The sequence below is a fragment of the Teleopsis dalmanni genome, chromosome 2 (assembly GCF_002237135.1).
Source record: "Teleopsis dalmanni isolate 2A chromosome 2, ASM223713v2, whole genome shotgun sequence".
NCBI lineage: Eukaryota > Metazoa > Arthropoda > Insecta > Diptera > Diopsidae > Teleopsis > Teleopsis dalmanni.
Window position 1 is genome coordinate 32,903,978 of NC_051847.1, and position 20,067 is coordinate 32,924,044.

The 20,067-nt window shown below is 29.7% G+C and overlaps 1 protein-coding gene and 4 non-coding genes across 5 annotated transcripts in view; all 5 read right to left on the reverse strand.

Moving 5' to 3' along the window:
* Positions 1-20,067, reverse strand: part of LOC119679182 (SHC-transforming protein 3-like) — a gene marked incomplete at its 3' end in the record, with an annotated part of 119,324 nt that overhangs the window by 62,364 nt on the left and 36,893 nt on the right. The window lies entirely within an intron of this gene.
* Trnai-aau lies at positions 985-1,058 on the reverse strand. Its single transcript has one exon. It is a non-coding gene; the product is annotated as a tRNA-Ile (tRNA).
* On the reverse strand, positions 1,748-1,821 carry Trnai-aau. The gene has a single exon. It is a non-coding gene; the product is annotated as a tRNA-Ile (tRNA).
* Positions 3,903-3,976, reverse strand: Trnan-guu. The gene has a single exon. It is a non-coding gene; the product is annotated as a tRNA-Asn (tRNA).
* Trnai-aau lies at positions 4,312-4,385 on the reverse strand. The gene has a single exon. It is a non-coding gene; the product is annotated as a tRNA-Ile (tRNA).

Here is a 20,067-nt window from a genome sequence, read left to right on the forward strand (position 1 = left end):
ACTTCTCAGATATTGGCGTCTCAATTGTAACAGTTAAACTGGCAATTAAACAAAAATGTCTTCGCATAGCCAAGCAAAAATGCTGTCGATGATTCCTGCTGTCAGATCTCTAGGTTGACCTGGTCTAAATTAGACAAAAAACGTACCATCCAGCTTCTTCAACTAACGCTAAACCTGCTCAGCGCTGTTGTATCACTGTATAATAAATGTTCTTACGGATCACTGTATAATAGATAAGCATGCCATTAGGCTGGGTTTATGGTAACTTTTGTTGTTGTTTTAGCTCTCAGGATGAGAAAGAATTTGTGCTCCATCTCACGGGTCAGTGCCTATATTTAGCTAAGAGAAGATTTGAAACCTTTGAGCCCCTTTTTTTACCGACCTGACCAAACAGTCATTTTGCAAAATTAGTGACTTAGTCATATTAATAGAATTGCCAAGTTGGTCCACAACGGGCCATTATTTGAGCACAAGTAGGCTTTCTTGTGTACAAGGTGGCAACTCCAACTTCACCTAACCTACCTTTGTGAGAACCAAACAGCTATAAAATAAATATTTAATTATTTATTCTGCGGTCTCTTTCTGATAATCTCTTTAAAAGTCAGTACTGAGGGTACCAAGTTGCATGTGGCAGTATTTACTAAACAATGGCATTTATAGCGGACGTATAGCACAACGGGCCATTACGTGTAAGTGAATTCTTAGGATTGTATTTTCTTGAGTTAATAGTCCTTTGTTGATATTGGATTGAATTGGCATAGGATAAAGTTATAAATTTTCTTAATTATTGGAAAATGGCAGAATACGAAGACATTTGCAAAGAAATCTTCATCAGATGAGTATAATTTTTCAATATATTCTGGTCCTTTGATTATTATAAGGTCGTGACTTTATATATTAAAACTGTTATATATTTATAATATATATTTTTATAATATATTCTAGAAATGTAATATACGCACAGTATAAAATAAATTTAAAAGTTGGCCCATGGGGGGATCGAACCCGCGGCCTTCGCGTTATTAGCACGACGCTCTAACCAACTGAGCTAATGGGCCATATAAATGGCTTCTTAAAATTTTAAAATAAATTATACAATATAAATAAATTATAATGAAAAAGATAATCAATAAAATAAAATTAAAAATAAATATGGAATTTATAAAAAGATGTTCCAAAGATTAAATAGAGCCACACACACAATGAAAAAAGAAAAGAGACTATACACACAAGAGTTGAAAAACAGCAAACCCAAGATACTCATTCAGGCTCAGAACTTCTAAACGTCTCATAGATGTTATGATCTTACTCAGACAAAGAATCCAAATAATAATAACTGTGATGAATGTATTCTTTACAGTGACTCAACAATCACAAATTACACGTCGTCCTTGAGAAGCACAAATGATCTGTCTAGACATTAACTATAATTACAAGTATTTCAAATAGCCGACACATGGAAGATAAGCTGATATAGCGCGTTTTATTCTAAGTATTTCTTTTACAACACCAAATTAAAAGAAATTCTGATGTCACAGCGCTAGAAAGATCTGGAACTTTTTGGAAATAATAAAATGGAACAATAACTACGAAAGAGAATAGCTCAAAAGATTTTGAAGGAACGATCAGTTTTGATGTAAGTGGCATATGTAAAAGAAAAAAAGCAACTTTCGGAAAATATGGACTTATTGGTACAAAATAGATTCATAATAAGCAGAGTATGTATGTTAAATATATATAAAAAAGTTGGCCCATGGGGGGATCGAACCCGCGGCCTTCGCGTTATTAGCACGACGCTCTAACCAACTGAGCTAATGGGCCATATGAACGGTTTCTTAGAGTTCTAAATAAAATATATTATATATAAATATAAAACAAAAATATTTATATATATTCATAAATTCATATTATATTAAATTTATTAATAAATATGTTGATAAGAATTTATCTATAAATAGTTTCATTTCTCTTTTATCGTTCAATAAAGCCGTAAATATCTTGTAATGATTTGATTTATTTAGAATAAGCTTATCAACAAAATATTAAAATTAATAGATAGTATTATATCAATACCAAGGTTCGATTGTTTTGGTTTTTACCTCACGATTATTACGTGAATTATTTAAAAATAATTCTTTTTATTTAACACAATAGAATGCATACGTAGGATTTCCTACTATACACTGCAATTTAAATTTTTGTAAAGTTGCTATTCTGATCAATTTAATTTTTTTACGCTATCTATCGATATTACTTAGTCTTTGAGATATCGTTGCGAAATCGTGATAGGACTTGGTTATTAATCCTATGAGATGATAGATAATATATTTTTTTATTGACATGATGTAAATAGACATTTAGCCATGTACCTATATATTAGTTTTTAAGTTCTTGTCATAAAATTTAGCACAAAGACTTTTTCCAAGTGGATCAAGCCGAGATACTAATATAATTTTTTAAAAATACAGCGGCTTTGCTAAATACGATTTATGTTGATTGCTGATCCCTTAGATTATTGATCTTTGTTTTATTCGTTCTGAATATATTTGTCTTCAATTTATCAGATTTCGATATTTACATGAGTTTGGTTACATGAGTCTTTTTTTTAAATAGTGATGCATGAAATGTGTTGTGCCTCTCAAGCGTGAACAAGTTATTTTCAAACAATAAATTTGTAACAAAAACGGTGTTGTTTTCTTTACTGTTGGAATTGGTTTGTTACTTTTAATTTGTGTACGAGTATACAGAAGTGCTTTAATTTAAGTAAACTTGTCGTGTATGGCCCATCTAAAGAATAAAATAATTTAATAAATAAAATAACACATAAAATTATGTATATATTTATTAATAAAGTTGTATATATTTATAGAAGCTATAGCTACTTGACTTCAAGTAATTAAGTAGTTAAAACAAAATATAAAATAATAGCAAAAATAAAAAAAAAATAAAAGTAAAACTAAATATATAATAAAAGTAAAAAAAAAAATAAGGCAAAAGTGAAAACTACAAACTAAATGATAGTAAAATTTAATTAAAAAAAATAATATTAAAATAAAAAATATATTGATAGCAAAAATATAAAAGTTTTAGTAAATTAATTGTAAAAAAAGTAAACAAATTACAAAAATAATTATAAAATTAAAAAATAAAATAAAAGAAAAATAATCGAAAATAAAAAACAATAAAATAATGTAAATGAAAATAATAAATTAAATACAAAAATTAAACTAAAATTATATAATGAAATAAAATAAATAACATAAAATATAAAATAAAATAAAATATAAAATAAAATAAAATATAAAATAAAATATAAAATAAAATAAAATAATATACCTATGAATAAAAATTTTTAACAAATATATAAATAACCATATATTCTATCGCATATAGAATATGATGTATTCAAAATAAATATACTGAAATAATAATAAATACAAATTAGGAAAACAAATAAAATAATAGTAAAAAAAATAAAATTATAGTAGAAATATATAAAGTAATAGTAAAAAAAAAATAAAATAGTAAAAATAAATGCATTAAATAAAAATAAAAAATACAATAATAATAATATTGTGGAATATTAAAGTAAAAAACAAATTTAAAAATAAAAAATTAGTTGTAAAATAAAAAAAAATTGTGAAAATAAAAATTAAAAAATAGAAATAAAAAATTAAAAATTAAATTAAGTTTTAATTTTATTTAAATAAATAAAAAAGTGTAATTAGTAGTTTGTGATGTTAATTTAGATGTACAAATTATATGCAATAATATTTATTCTCATACATTAATTATATTACATCAATTTTATTTATTAATATTTTAGAATTTGTATTTAATAAATTTATAAAAATTAAAAAAAAAACAATTTCATTTGCAATACAAACTAAAAAAAAGGATTGCGCCCCCGGGTGGGCTCGAACCACCAACCTTTCGGTTAACAGCCGAACGCGCTAGCCAATTGCGCCACGGAGGCTCTTGCTCTAAGAATGTTTGTTTAGTTATAAAAAGTAAACTAAATTTAAGAACTTTTTTTTCATTTGTCAAATTAAAATAAAATTCTAATATTTAAAGTATATTTTTTGAATTTCAAATTAATTTAAAAAAAAGAGTAATTTAAAAATAATTGTAAATAATGTTCTTAGGATAATTTCACACTTGACGTGATTTTAATAATCATTAAAATACTTTCTACAAGAACATATAATAAAAAATTTAATAAAAAATAATTTAATTGTTATTTCATATAAAAATAATATATAAATAAATTAATTAGTTTCATGTCAAACTACTATAAACAAAAAAAATTCTTGGCCCATGGGGGGATCGAACCCGCGACCTTCGCGTTATTAGCACGACGCTCTAACCAACTGAGCTAATGGGCCTCGTGGTGTTCTAGTTTACAAATTCTTAATTGTGCCAACGTCACATTTCTTAGAACCTTTCGAATCTGGATTAAAATTGTGTCTGAATTATACATATATAATTATGATATAAATGATAATAATATACATGAATAATCATTATATAAAAGAGTTTTAGAATATTAGAACGAAAAAATATGTAGGAAAAACATCGCTGAATTATAATAATTTATATAGATTTAACAGAACTATACTAATCCAGAACTAACTTGGTTTGAAATCCGAGCAAATTTAGGGTTTCCTGATGGCATAAATATTGCATTTGTTTTAAGAGAGTGCGGTTCTGAATTAGTGTAAGCATTCATAGAATCAAAAAACTTCGGCATTCTATTTTTGATGTACTTTTCACTCCCACGATTCTTAAGCTTTGTGTTTACCTTCACCCCTGATATACCGTGGAGCTTTTAGCATACGTCTCAATACAATATTTTGATAAGTTTGAAGTTTTCTAATGGTGGATGGAGCAACCATAATGTAGACTAGACCTCATGATTTGCTTCTAAAGCAGAGTTTTATATTTCACAATCAACGTTCCTTGTATAGTATATATGGTTTCAGAGCATTCAGCTCTATGTTGTAAGTCAGTTTTTCGACGCTTATATTCTCTAAACCATGTGTTTCTTCTGTCAAAAGTTAAACCTATTATTATTATTATTGCTATGGGATGTGACAGTGCGACCGTTGGGTTTATTGTGCCCCCTTCTGAGTTTAGAGTAAGTCTCTAAGCCCTGTTGCGTCGATAAAAAGGAGTATAGAACCCTCTTTACAGAGTTGTATTGCGTCTTCCGTAAGAGTATATATTCGCAGGTTTCTATTCCGTATGTGCATTAGTACAGGGCATTCTAAGAACACATGTGTGCCTGATTCTTCATTATCTTCACAGAATCTACAGTTTGCATCCATATATATATCTAGTTTTATAAGGTGGTATTTTAATTGATAGTGTCCTATTAAGATTCTTCAAATAATTCTAAGTTTTTTTTTTGATACGTCCATACAATCGTGGTATCATCTATTGTTATAGGTACCAATAAGTGATTTCGATTGTTTTAATCCCGGTATATTTTCCCAGTAATTTTTTTTTGTTTTGGTGCTCCTTTTAATCTTATGAGAGAAAGGAGTGTATTGAGTTTTAATCCACAGAAAGGTTTCGGTGTGGCTGCTCCCTTCCTGGTTAGTTTGTCTGAATAATCGTTTCCGCTTAAGCCAGTATGTCCTGACACTCAGAGAATGAACACCTGATTTGATTCGTTTATCAAGATATTCTTGCACCAGTTATTTTGAAGTTATATCATGTGAGTTTAGTCCCTTGATCGCCGCTTGGCTATCTGTTAGTATTGTGATATTTTTTACCTGGTAATTCCGTTTAATATTGAAAAGTACACACTTAAATATTGCCTAAATTTTCGCTTGGAAAATTCTATCGTTTTTTCTCAGTGCTTCTCAATGCTTCTCAATGCTTCTCAATGCTTCTTGCCCGTTCCAACTACACCAAATTCGGCACCTTCCCTCGGCACCTTTCTCCGTAAGCGAATCGTTAGAGAACTATGCAATTGTGCTATTCATTAGCTGGTAGGTTTTATTGATGCCCTCCCAGCTTCAAAGTGGAATCTAAGTCTTTTAAGTCTTTTCCAATTACATATTATTCATAATTATATTTCTGAGATTTTGAATCCAATGTCTTGTAATTATATTATCATACGACAAAAACATTGTTTATAGATGAAATTAATTATATCGATGAAATTAATTTTAAATGAATTGGTATTTATTTACATTCATACTTGTGTCTTCACGCATACGAGCATAATACACAATGAAACAATAACAATAACTGCAACAATAAAAATAATCATAACTACATAGCGGCAGTAATGTAAATAGCTGCTGAACGAATTTGAATATTTACTTAGCTCCATATTTGTATTATAATCAAATAAAAATAATAAAATGTTTATTAATAATTTATAAAGTTTAAATTGAATTTCATTTACTTATAATGCATTTTTCACCTAGAATACCTTTGTGGATTACATCACACTCCACACTCCACACTTCAACTCTTTGATAAAGATAATTTCATAGTAAAATCATTTAAAAGTTCTATAAGCAATAAACACTAAAATAAAATTTAATCTGTACTATCAAATATTCCACCATCTCTAAAATTATGACGTCAGCGTGCAGGCATGCCATCATCAGTATCTCATATCGCAAGGCTTCAGAAGTTTGCCTGCTAATTTGTATGGGCGCCCCGTCAGTAACATTTCAATTTCAGAAATATTTTTCAGAAATTTTCACACATGTCTGCGGTAAATCAAAATTCACAAACACAATAACAGGAGCGCACCATCTTCCATATAGAGCACTAATAGTACTCGGAGCAGTGCCAGCACTACGAGCGCTACGAGTAATGCACTATAATCGGCCATGTGTATTTTGCGCCAAAGTTCAGAAGTTAGTGGGAAATAAGAAGCAGTAAGTAGCGACTTTACGTTGACTCTGAAGCAATGGTGTGCAAAATTTCGAATAGTCGAATGTTTTGGATGTGAGGGAATAATACTGCTGTTGGCGTGAAAAGTGCAACATACTCCGCTGTTGCACAATGAACACATTTACTGCATTCTGACAATTTCAGGCACGTCTGTGTCGTGCACATTTCGCTTCACCAACTAACTATTCGCTATGGAGCTTATACGCCCCACACAGTTTGTTGGAGTAGTAGTTTGGGTTTGTCCATGCGACAGGACAATATGGCAGTCGTAACCGTATTGTATGTAGTATTTGCGATTCGTACTTGTCCTATTTAATTCGTATCCTGTGTAACAAACAAATTTCATGGTCAAAGCGTAGGTAAGTGAGTATGGTAAGTGGGTTGAGAACTTTGGGCGCATTATAATACCACCACTACTCTGCGTCCCGTTAGTAGCTTCAGTTAAAGCTTCTCACTACTTTGATTCGTTTTCGTATCGTTCGTGTTGTTTTCGTCCTTTTTCGTTCGTATATGTTTTGATTTTATATACGAGCGGCTTTTGTGTGTAGTTTATACTATTTCGTAGAGGCTTTCCTAAACAGTTGCACGGAGGATCCAAACTGGCTGCACAGTTGCGTTTTGACTTTTGTGCGGTGAAGTCTTTAATGAAGGAAAACGCGCCAACAAATATTCGAAGATATCCTGACACGAAATAAGGATTTGATTACTCCACGTTTGGCGTCGTGTTTTAAATTTGAAAAACGGTTTTCACTGTTTAAGATTTCTTATTGTAACAAAAATTATTTTTATTTTAAATAATTTATATCCTTTTGTCGGTTTTTGTTTTTCAATGATAAGATCTCATATTTGTGTTTGTCAAAATGGTGTTTTCTGCTGGTTTACTTAATATTATTGTTATATATATACGAGTAAATATGTACTTTAAAATGCAAACTTCCGCCGGAAGTTAAAATTTGCTTTGCGTCATGTGGTTTTTAATGAAAGTTCTCATAGTGCCGGAAGTGCATTAGTGTTGCTTTTAGAATATCATTTTGAATATGAAGAAAAGCAAAGGTTGTTAAAAAAAACTCAAAGAATATTAAAGGATATTGTTTATTGGTCCATTAAGGAATCCATAAGGATTACGGCATGGATTTAAATGTAAATTGTTGTTGCTGCATTTTGCCATTAAAATCTTTACAATGTTTTATGTTTATTTTACAATGTATGTTTTTTTTAAATTTTAATTTAAAGACATACAATAACAAAGAATTTTGTAGTTTTTATTTTATAAAAATAAAAAGGTTTTTAATTTGATTTTGCTAAGAGCTTAATCTTTATTGTGCAATAAGTTTCATATTTTTATTTGTTTTATAAATATAAGATGTTTTTATTAAGTTTAGCTGGTAACTTGTCTTTAATAAAATATCTAATACACCACTCCTTCATAGGTTGATTACATAAACAACAATCTTGCTGCAGAATTTGACTTTTTTCGGCAACATAGTCATATCCTGTGATATATTAATTTCAATGCTATAATATATCGCACCCTTCTTCTTGAACGCCTTATCTTCGACGGCAAAATAATAGTGCTGTGAACTACATACATTTCTGAATTGAGCTGGTTAAAGACAAGAGCTGTTCAAACCAGATTCGATCGCGAGTCAATACAAATCACTGCATAGATTGGAGGATCACAGAAATAAATACATACGTTCAAGATTTTTTTGAGAAAAATAAAAATACGGTGATAATGTTATATTTAGTTTAATTAATTTATTTAGTTAGACTTGCTTACTTGAGAACTATAAAAAAAAATAATGCAATTCTACCAAAATATTATATATCAAAGGAAAATAGTGTAATTATAGGAGATTTTATAGAAATATTACGCGTAGGCCACATGCGGCCAGTGGGTCGTGGTTTAAACAGCTTTGAGACGTAGAATTTGTTCTCTTGGTTTTAGTAGTTTTTAGTGAAGTTAAGTCTTTCAGAACTAATACATTCATTTCACTGCTTCTATAATATATTACAGCATTTTTTGTGTAACAACTTATCGTCGACCCCACAATAACAGGACTGTGATCTGTATACATAACTGAACCGAACTAAACTGGTTTAATATTCTGACCCAGTGCTTTAGTTAAAAAACCGACTTTATGTAACCCCTACAATAGCGGTTACAGACAAATTTTGTGAAGTCTCTAAAATTCAGTTCACGGTTCGGTTTAATTATATTAAAAAATTCTAGGTTTCAGTTGAAAAGCGTTTGTTTAAAAACCTTTTAATACTGTAAACATATGTTTTATTCACTTTTCGATTTGGAATGTTATCGAAAATGGTTTAGTTCAGAACCAGATTTTGTTTTACTTCGTGCATATGTGACATTTATTTCTAAATCTTGGATCTTTTCTAAGATTTCTGTAGTAAACACCGAATTTAGATATTGTCTTTTGTCATATTCATTCTATCATAATTAATTAAGTAAGAATTCTGTAGATTTTTAGAATGAAAATTCAGTATTGACTTCTCATTTGCAACCTAAGATTCTTTAGGCTTATCTAGGCATTAACATACCCTTTATTGGCTAATAGTGTCTGGTTACTGATTAGTCTTAATCATGCTTATATTAATCAGTAAATTCAGGATCCTTACTAAAGATTCTAGATGTCAGTTTTGATAGCAATCTCACAGTTAGCTTAGTATATGCTTAAAGGTTCGAATAATTTATAGATCAAATAATGCATTGAAAGTGTTTCTAAAAAGAAAATAAAAAATGTTATGTATATTATATTTAGAAGTAAAGTCCTCCTTAAATTAACTTGTTCCTGATAGAGTAGAATTTAGAGTAGTATGACATAGTTCACAAAGTAGAAAAAAGATCAAAAAAATTTAAAAATAAGTGTAATGTTGAACTATGTACCTTGCAAGCAACTATCTTTATGTTTAAAGATTTTCACATATAACGTCACTCGAGTAAATTTCCATTGTAGCTAAAAGTTTGTTTTTGGAAAATTTTTGACAGAATCCGCCTATTGTACCCACACCCACCTCATCGGCAAGTGTTTCAAAATACTTGTGTGTTATTTAAAAACATGAACTTTTGCTGACGGAGGGCATGTCAAATGGCTTCCGATTTTGCACCTTACGCCGTATAGTCGTACACATAGGAGCTCACTAATTTCAACAACTGTCATTATCCTTGCCATCCTTAATGAATAACCTTCTTTTTTAATGATTTAATGCTTCGCTAAATGTGTAAATTACAAAATAGCACCTTTGCTCCTCTGCATCGCCTCTGCAGTGAATGAATGAATAAACATTTAACATTTATTTTTAGCGAATGTGGAAAAGTTTTAATTTTATACGGCAATTTTTTCTTATGCAGTACTTTTGCATAAATTTGAATTTAATTGGAGTTTCACTCTTGTTTTTTGTTATATATAAAATTCAAGCATTAATTTAAATAGAATTTTTTAAATTTTATTGATTCAGAAGCTCAATAGTTTCCTACGTGACGCATATTCGTTTATTGAATGCATACACCATTATTTCAGCTGCCAGGTGTTGTGCTTCTCAAAGTCGAAGTTCATGTCAGGACTCTTCATACTCTTCATCGAAGCTTTTTAAATATAATGAAATATGTCCGGCACTATTTTTTTTAACTAGTTCAAGGTAATTGATTTGCCATTTTGTCTAATTGATCTATGGCAGTAACAATTGATATATCACTCGTTTAAGACTTTTTCTCATGCACTATATATATATATATGATATATTTGATTGATATATAATCAATAATTGTTTTTTTCTTTTTATTATATTTATACAATTAAAAAAATTTAATTTCATATCATTGCTAATAATTACTATTGTATCTGTTTTGATTGATATACTATTGTCAATTAAAATTGAAAGTACTCGAGCACATAACTGTCAGTTAATAATTAATTAATTCATTTCTATTATAATAATTGTCTTCTTATCTACAAAATTTCTGTTTTAAAATTTTCTATGTCTTTTTATTTATTATTGGTATAGCTAAAGCACAGCTTTGTCGCTTTCAACTTAAGTTCTCACTCAATTAAGGTCGATGATATCACACCACAACGCCTGTAGTTCCTTAACTGTTCCTAGTCATTAACGCCAGATAGTCTCAGATTAAGGTCCCACTCAATTAAGGTCGATGATATCACAGCACGATGCCTGTAGTCAAAGAAATGTCTTTCGGGATGATAGTGCGACCCTTTCAGATAAAATGCTAGATTGATTATACTTTTGTTTACCATTTAATCATGCTATGTTGAATTCATAGTGAATAAGCATGCGCATACATATAGTCCTTCAATTCTTTATGGTTTGAAAGGAGGGGAATGGGGAGGTCTTAAGTCTCTTAAACGCTTTTTTGGCAACAAACTTGGCAACCCTTCTATTCCAATCCAATTGGAGTGTTTGTCTTGGATTGTGCTTGAACTTTTACATTATAAGCAATTTTGCTGATAAAATTTCAATCTGTAACAAGTATCGTGATATAGAATATAGCTATAATTTATAGAAAATAGAATAAAATAGAATATATCGGTATCGGTATATATCGCGCTCTTTAAAATGTAGGATTCATATCAAAAAGTAAGTATTGGACATAATCGTTCTCTGAAAGAATCTACTTTTTTGTTCGGCTCGGTTCGGTTCTAGAAACTTATGTTTTCCGATACGAATGGACCCTCCAGGTATTACATCAAGAAAAATCTACTTGGATTGCTTTGGTTACATATGGTGAATCTCAAACGGAAGTCGATATTATTAAAAATACTTTCAAAATTCGTTTCGTTACTTTCTATTTATTTTATCCTCTCGGTAAGGTGTCTTTTTATATATATATAGTTGCCTCTCTTGTATAACAGGATAGACATTACTGTTATTTATTCACTTATACAGTTAAATTTATTGTTTTCATCGATTTATATTTTATTTCAGTAATAAATAGATATTATCGGTAATAATATTCACCTAATATGGAACCGTGTAATTTTTTTCTGTTTCCTAGACTCAAATGATCACTTCAGGCAAAACGACTGATTAAGTCCAAGAAAGAGAATTTACAGAACATTCTAAATGATATACCTTTGTCGACCTTTGAAAAGTTTTTTGAAGTCTAGTTAAAACGTTGGCATATATAAATATGAAATATCTCCGATGGAGATTATTTTGAAGGAAATAAAATAAATGTTTTAGAATGAATTATCCGTTATTGTCTTATTTTAAAATTTTGGGTTATATTTGAACTTTAGATACATTGCTTTATGAGCTGAAGAAACTAATGTTTAACTTCAATAATTTAACTTTGCATTTTTAATTTAAAATTTTTTATTATACATATATGTGTATTTCATGTCTCTATGCATTATAAAAAAGTCTGTATTTTATATTTCTTACAATATAATGCAGTAAAACTTATTTGCAATAAAATACTAAACAAATCTCTTGTAAAAATCTCTAACCCTCCTCTTCCTCCTCCTCCTCCTCCTCCTCCTCCTCCTCCATCTTCTCCACCTAAGTTCTATTATTTTACTTTAGTAATCAATTATATCAATAATTGCTATTTGCGGTTTCGTTAGTTTCAGTAGAAGCTGCTATGTATTTATTTGCATTTGAAACTTTTTATGACCTTAAACCTTTTGCATTATGAAATCACTGATAGTTCCCAATCACAATGCAGTGATTTTTCGCAATTCTTGCACTCGATTTATTGATTAAGCACTTTCGACTACAAGTTACACTTTCATGGCTTGTTGGCAATGTACAAATAGATTCGAAGCAACAGAAGTGCCAAGGAGTCAAATATTTTCAAGCAAATAAGTAAAAACTGCAATTGCCCATGTTGACAGTATCTCAAAAGAAACTCGGAGTTAATGGAAAATGCATATAAAATTGACAAGCAGCCAAAAAGCACAAATGAATGCATTTTGAATATTTAATTCGAAGGGGGTTAGATTAAAGATAAATATTTCCTTTGAGACTATAAGTAAAGGCAATCACTAGTTCATGATTTTTAATCTTATTAATTCCATAACTCCATTTAACGTTTCGAAGAAACTTTTTTTACTATTATGAAATATTAATAAAAATAATAAAATTTACTTAAAATCAAATATGATTATTATTTTTTTATAGAAAAGTGGTACACAATAATGAATCACAATAAAAATTTATTTCTTAGTGGCAAACGAAACATTTTTTATATATAATCGGCGAATAGAATTTTTAGGCTGTAAGCATTAACACCTATACTTGAGCTCTTCCAAATTTGAAGCTCAGATTCAACTTCTAGACACCTGTCCCAATGCCGTACTTGGCTTGTGTTATTCAAAACTAAAGTTTTGTCAATTTGTTGTTGCTAAATTAACAAGTTAACTTGTATCAAATCAGAAAGAACGCATAAACCACAGCTATATAAAGGGTTATCTATTCGCAGCACTATTTCATTGGCATATGTCAAACAAAATTATCACCTTTGGTATCATATGTTTGTTCAATTTTTTGATTACAATATTAAACGTTTAAACATAATTGCTGAACTTGTTAAATTTTGAAAACTTGCCAAAAAAATGTTGTTTCTGTAGTAGGTACATTTTACCTCGAATATTATACAATGATGAACATCATTTTTGGCCTGGTGGTGGGTACGTCATGAAATAAAATTTTCCAATCCGACGAAGTAATAATCGACAGGTAGCTATATAAACATAAATATATCCACAAAAAAGTCTCTGTATAGTGTGGTACTTGGTTGGGAGGTCTAATGAAGATCTGATTGATTTTTAAAATTGAGGATGGCTTGACATAAATCTAAAATTTTGATTGCTACAGCCATATTTTTTTCTTTCTCCCTAAGCTCCGATTAGACACTTAGTACATTTATTTTTACATTTGATTGTTAGAATGCATAGAATAATTAGTATCAACACCTAATAATTTCCGTTTTCTGTGCTGAGCTTTATTATTTGAGGGCCTTTTTGGTATTGTGTTAGGTCAATCGGTTGTAATCTTTTGAGCCGCCTTTGATATATATCGTTATATGAGTTAATATTCGTTCGTGATGTTTTTTGTCCATGTCCAGAATAATTTCTTTAATAGTTTGTGTTTTTTGACAGGTATGTTAACAAATAGAACTCCCTCTTCTGAGAAAATGAAATATTCCTAAATAAGCGTAGAAAGACTAAATCAAATTCTGTATTAAAATCATAATATGTCTTTATATAGAGTGGCATTTGGTCTAGAGTTGTGAGAGACCCGTACTGTTTTGAAATTAATGCTGCTATGACATAAATCTTAAATTCTGATCGCTAAATGCACATGATTACCAATTTTATTGGCTTGACATTGATGATATAGATGTGGTAGATATGCAATTTTAATAAAAATCACATGCCATTAACCACACAACACGTCTTGTTCTGGTGTTTCGTTGCGGAGAAGATTTTTTTCAGGAGCGCACTTTTTTGATGTAAATTGAGCCCCATTTATCATTTATGAACCCTCGACTTTTGTTTCTTGCTTGCTATGTTCTAAAAAGTTTTGAAAATTACGCTAGAAGGATGCGGGTACTGTATGATGTCCTATGGAGAATAATGAACATCTATAAACAATATATTAAAATAAAAAGTTGATCGAAATCTTAATGATATGTGTGCTTTATTAATATTAACCTACAGAACCACATGGTGTATAACCCTGTATATATGTAAACGTAATAGAATAATATGATTTTGTTATTAGATTTAAGCACTACTCGTTGAGACACTATTTATATATATATATATATTTTTAGTTTTTTTTTGTATATGCTTTGTTATTTTTTGAGAGCTTATTTTAACATATTTTTTTAATAATAAATGTTTAACATATATGTTAAGCAAAATTTAGCAGCAACAATTGAAAAATTTTATCATAAATATAATTGAATTGTTATAGTGAAATTAATAGATACAATAAAACCTCTATACAGTCTCATAAACTGACATCTCTTATACTCTTAATCGTGAATTTTTGTTAGTCTTTAGATATGATTTCTTATAGTAGCGGAGCTAGACCAACTTTGCACGTCGGCGACATCAGAATTGCGAAGCCCCCTTTATAACCCAGTTGTAAACTTTCAAGTTACATTGTTGAAAGTTTTATTGTTAATCAAATTAAAATAAACACAAATTAAAATAAATGAATTTTCCTACTTTTAGCCCCACTCATTTTTTTTTTAAATTATATCATAATTTGCGCCAGCTGTTATTTTTGCTTCAGTTTATAGAATTTTCAATGGAGATAGTCTTTCTTGGATCATCATACTTTGCTAGTACGTCGTAATCAAGTAGCGTCTAGCGACGCTACTGATTTCTTATACTAACTATTAATTACATTGTTTTAAACGGGTCGTATAATTAATCTAGTGCAATTGCTGGACCCATCGGCTTCCGTAAAGGAAAACTCTCTCTGTATATATGTAAATTTTGTTCGCTTAAAAAACAGCTTGAGAAATTTTTTTTAAAAATAATAGTTCAACATAGAAGCAAATTTTATATATATATATATATATATATATATATATATAGTGAGCTGTCCTTGCCGGAAATAGACGGAACCGGCAATTTTGTGCGGTTACAGAAATTGCTCTTTTAAAAAAATATTTATGTAAGAAATTAAACTAAGGACTAAACTAAGAAGAAGAGAAATTTCATAGTTCCTAATGAAGTTCCCAATAAACTAAGGAACTACACGATTAAAAGAGATGTTAGTTTATAAGACTGTTCTTTTAACAGAGCTTATACCGTTTATACAACAGAACTTAGATATATATATATATATTATTATAAAAGTTTCAGTAATGTATGTGTATAAACAGTGAAAGCTCTGTTAAAGGAACAGAGCTATATATATATACCATATATATTATAACTAAATATTATTATTCAAAATGTATATTACAGAAGTTTATTTTTATAATTTAAAGTTTGTGAACGTAACTCCCACCTAATTTTGCCAAACTCTTAATAAAATTTAATCTACGACCAATAAGTTTTTAAAAAACTATATCTAAAATTTGCTTTAAAATTAAAATTAATTGTAATTACTTTGTGCCGAAAACTTTTTCTTATAACAAAAAAAAAAATTTAATATAAAATTTTAAATTAAAAAATGTGCCTTTTTCGCTTAAATAAAAATTTATTACAAATATTATTAAATAAAATTTTCTACTTAGACTACAAAAGTGCCTTTAAATATTCACTAACTTCAATTAAAATTAATTTATAAAAAATTTTTTTAAAAAATTAAAATAAAAATTGCGTAAAAAATGTCGGGTTCCTTTAGTTTTAATCGTCATAGTTTTGAGCTACGTGGCGCTGCTGCTGCTGACGATAGTCAAGAGAAAACTTTATTGACCAATACTACGGCCAGTCAACGCCGTCGGCAATGTCGTGCAGAGCAAACGCGTCAAGAGTCCTGGTTTCGTCACTCCATGCCGCCAGCCATAAATCGTGAATTCGAATCTATTGAAAATCTAACACAAAACAGCAGTGGCAACGTCCTTGATGAGCAATTAGCCACATCATTTACAGGCAAATTACCCACCACATCTGCATCTGCATCAGTATCATTTTCAGCTTCAGTGGCCGACAGTCGTAGCGATAGTTTAACAGTTTGTGGCGGTGGCAGTCGTATTGGCGGTTTAAATCTTAATAGTGCAAACAGTAATCTCGGCTTCATTGATTCCGATGAACCCAACACACCAGTTACGCCGTTGCATTCGACATCAGCATCTCTCTACGATGGTATGCAACATCATCATGGCTCAGCATCGGCAGCTTCATGTGCTGGTACTTTGTCATCGTCAAATGCGGCTGCAGCTGGTGGAAGTAGTGCAACGAGGCGTAAGTCAAAGGGTTCGGTACTCTCTAAACAAAGTGCCAATAGCATACGTAGCCATGCATCAGCTTTAGCTGCCAGAGGTTTGCGTATAACAGCATCTTTTATACGCAAAAAGCGGAAGGAATATGAAGGTGAGTTTTTGTGGGTGAGCTCGTGTAGTGAATTTGCTGCAATTTGTAACTTAAACCCGTAATTACTGTTTGTCAACTTTCATTAACTTTTTATTAGTCTTTCATAGGCGCCATTTAAGCATTTAAAGTTTCCTAGAGAATTTCAACTATTTAAAGTTCAACTTTTCAACAAAGAAGATATAATTTTAAAACTATTTAATGTAGGCAAAGAATTTATGTAGTACACAGTTTCCTTGACTATAAATTTCTATAAATTTCGAACATTTTAAGTATTGTGTAAAAAAGGATTCAAAAGAGCAGAACCTTAAATCACAATAAAATAATAAGCCATCGACTTTACACTTGTCGTTTTTCCTTCATAAGCTCTGTTGACTGTAAAATTCTTTTTATGTGCCAAACTTACTAAGTTTTTCCTTTAACTCTTATTTTTTAATATTTTTTTTTTTGGTTTTTCCATTGTTTTCATTTCATTTCGCGTAAATCTATTTATTTTTTTTAAAGTAAAAAAAACCGAATAATACTTTACGGCCCATGAAGGAAGGAAGCAGTCAGGCGATTTTAGGCTTGGCAGGTCTTGTTTGTTCGTCGATCCGAACTTTAAATATTTTCTGATTTTTATTTGCCTTTCCAAGGATAAATTCATATTTTCACTACTTTACTCCCGCGTTTTTATTGTACATTTTTAATAAAGCCAAAAAAAAAATGATTTTTAATATTTTAAAATGTTATGAAATATAAATTTTCATTTTGAATGTAATCTTAATTCACTAATCAGAAAATATGTACTGAAAATAAAATTCCAAGAAATTTAGGTGAGACATAACTCAAAAAAAAATCTAAAAAGAGTGAGAACTCTGCAGAAACAACTTACTTGAGTGAAAACTCCTTAGGTTAGTTTGGGTTATATCGGCGATCCAAAGGGGATCCACTTAGGCCTATTGACCTATTGTGTTATCGTAGAAGGAAAAAGATTTAAAACCTAAGAGGCTTAAAACTACCTTGAATTTCAGCAAACCTTAAAATACTATTTAATAGGATGTCTTGAGTCATGCAACGTCCTTGTGCTGGGCAAATATAAAGCAGATGAGTATCCGGATGGATATATTTTCTAAAGGTCATGTTATGTAGAGTCATGGGCTCATCAAAATCAAAATTGTTATTGTTTTCAATGCAATTTCAAAAATTAAGAGTGAGTGTGAAAAAAAATATGTCGGTTCAAATTCGATCATGAGAGCCAAGGTTATCTGCGCCTCGTCATTTAGTCAAAACAGTGTTGTTCAATAATAGATATCAAAAATTGTGGTTGCGGAGCAACTACATTTTTTTAATTATGGTGTTTCTAGTATGTCAGGCCTCGCAACTATTTAGTCTGTGGGACTTCAAAGTTCAAAGTTCTCAATTTTTTCCAAATATAATCGACATTTTTTCGTTGAAACAGAAAACCTCTTTAATTAATTTTAAAAATCAATTAAAGAGGTTAAAAATTGTATTTAAAAATTATTTTTGTTCTGTGGCACAATATAAATTTCAAATAGAAAATGGGGTATCTTTAAGGAAATGTTCGAATCCAAAAGTGTTTTTTAGTTTCGAATTAAGTATTTTCTCGGGCTTAAACCACACAGTTGTCTCGGAAACCACTGAACACTTATTTTTTATAAGGAGAGAGTCTCTTTTATTTTGGTATTTGAAACAATGTTATTTTAATTTACGATGTGTGTCTAGAACTTCACCTTTTTGCAGTATCTTCCTTATTTATTAACCCAGTTTCTGGTTTTCCTTTCTATGTCTAATTTCTTAACTTTGAGTATTTAAATGACGTGTGACTTTATTATTTAACAGTTCTCTGGGTTCGCTGTATTGTTTTCAACCATATTCTTTGGATTAAGCGGTCCAATCCGAACTTGTGTCTCTTCTCTTAGTGTGGTTGGAGCAAAATTTGGGTTAAAATTGATTAATTTGTTCGACTACTTTTGCATATAATGTTTTTACTACTATATATAGTAATGTTTATATACTTTTATAGCTTCTAATGCACTTGCTAACCTCTTCAGCAGTAGCAGGATAAGTTAACGTCAGTTGATGTTAAAAAGACGCCCTTGCATACCTGAGCTCACTTGAGTACAAATAATAACCCGTTGTGATACCATGGATATTATTACCAAAGTTAAAAACATTTTTAAATTCAAAAAGGTTTCAAACTATATTATCTAAAATTCTAAGAAATTTAATTTTAATTAATATAATGAACTACTTATATTAGTGGTTTTATCATGATTGTAATAAATATTTGCTTTTCATATATGTTAGATGTTGGAATCTGAGACTAATTTTGGATTAATTCTTAGTCCACTTAAATTAAAAGTGTCCAAAATGATCATTCTATTTTTTGTAAAAATGTATAAAATAAATACTCGAAAACCAATCGTTTTCGAACATTTTCGAAAGACTCGAAGAACAAAATTATCCAACCTTTGAACAGTTCGAATAATATTGAAGCAATGAAAATTTACTTAAGGTATATTATAATGTACCTTACAATATCACTTTGATGCTATTTTTATTACACAAAAAATCCATTCCGTTGTTCCCATTGAATAATTCAATTAAGTTTTTGAAATTATAATCGTAAATTAAATTAAAACTAATCAAGTTTTACGATTTATTTGCAGTTACAATTTTTATTTGTATATCTACGTTACCTACCGACTCACATATATTAAAGAATTATTTTCTTACTGAAACCTTCTCGTCTATTTTTCTATTTCTGTTCTTAATTCGTTGTGAGTTTTACGATTTGTTGGCGTTTTATTTGCAGAATTCCAGACTCTGTGGCGTCATTGATTTTTCATATTTGCGAAAAAAAACGCGTTATTACATTTTCTGTTTAAGTTGAAAAAGAAAACTTTTAGATTCTTCCCAGCTTATTAAGATGGTTGCTACGTCTTAAGGCTCCATTTCTTTAATAATTGATTGGATGAAATAATTGAAAGGATGCCTATTCTTAAAATTTGTAACATTATATGTGTATATATGTATAGATATATTCTTTATAAAATAAATAAAGCGTATATTTTACTAATATATTGATTAAGCGTCAGTACATCTTTAAGTAATC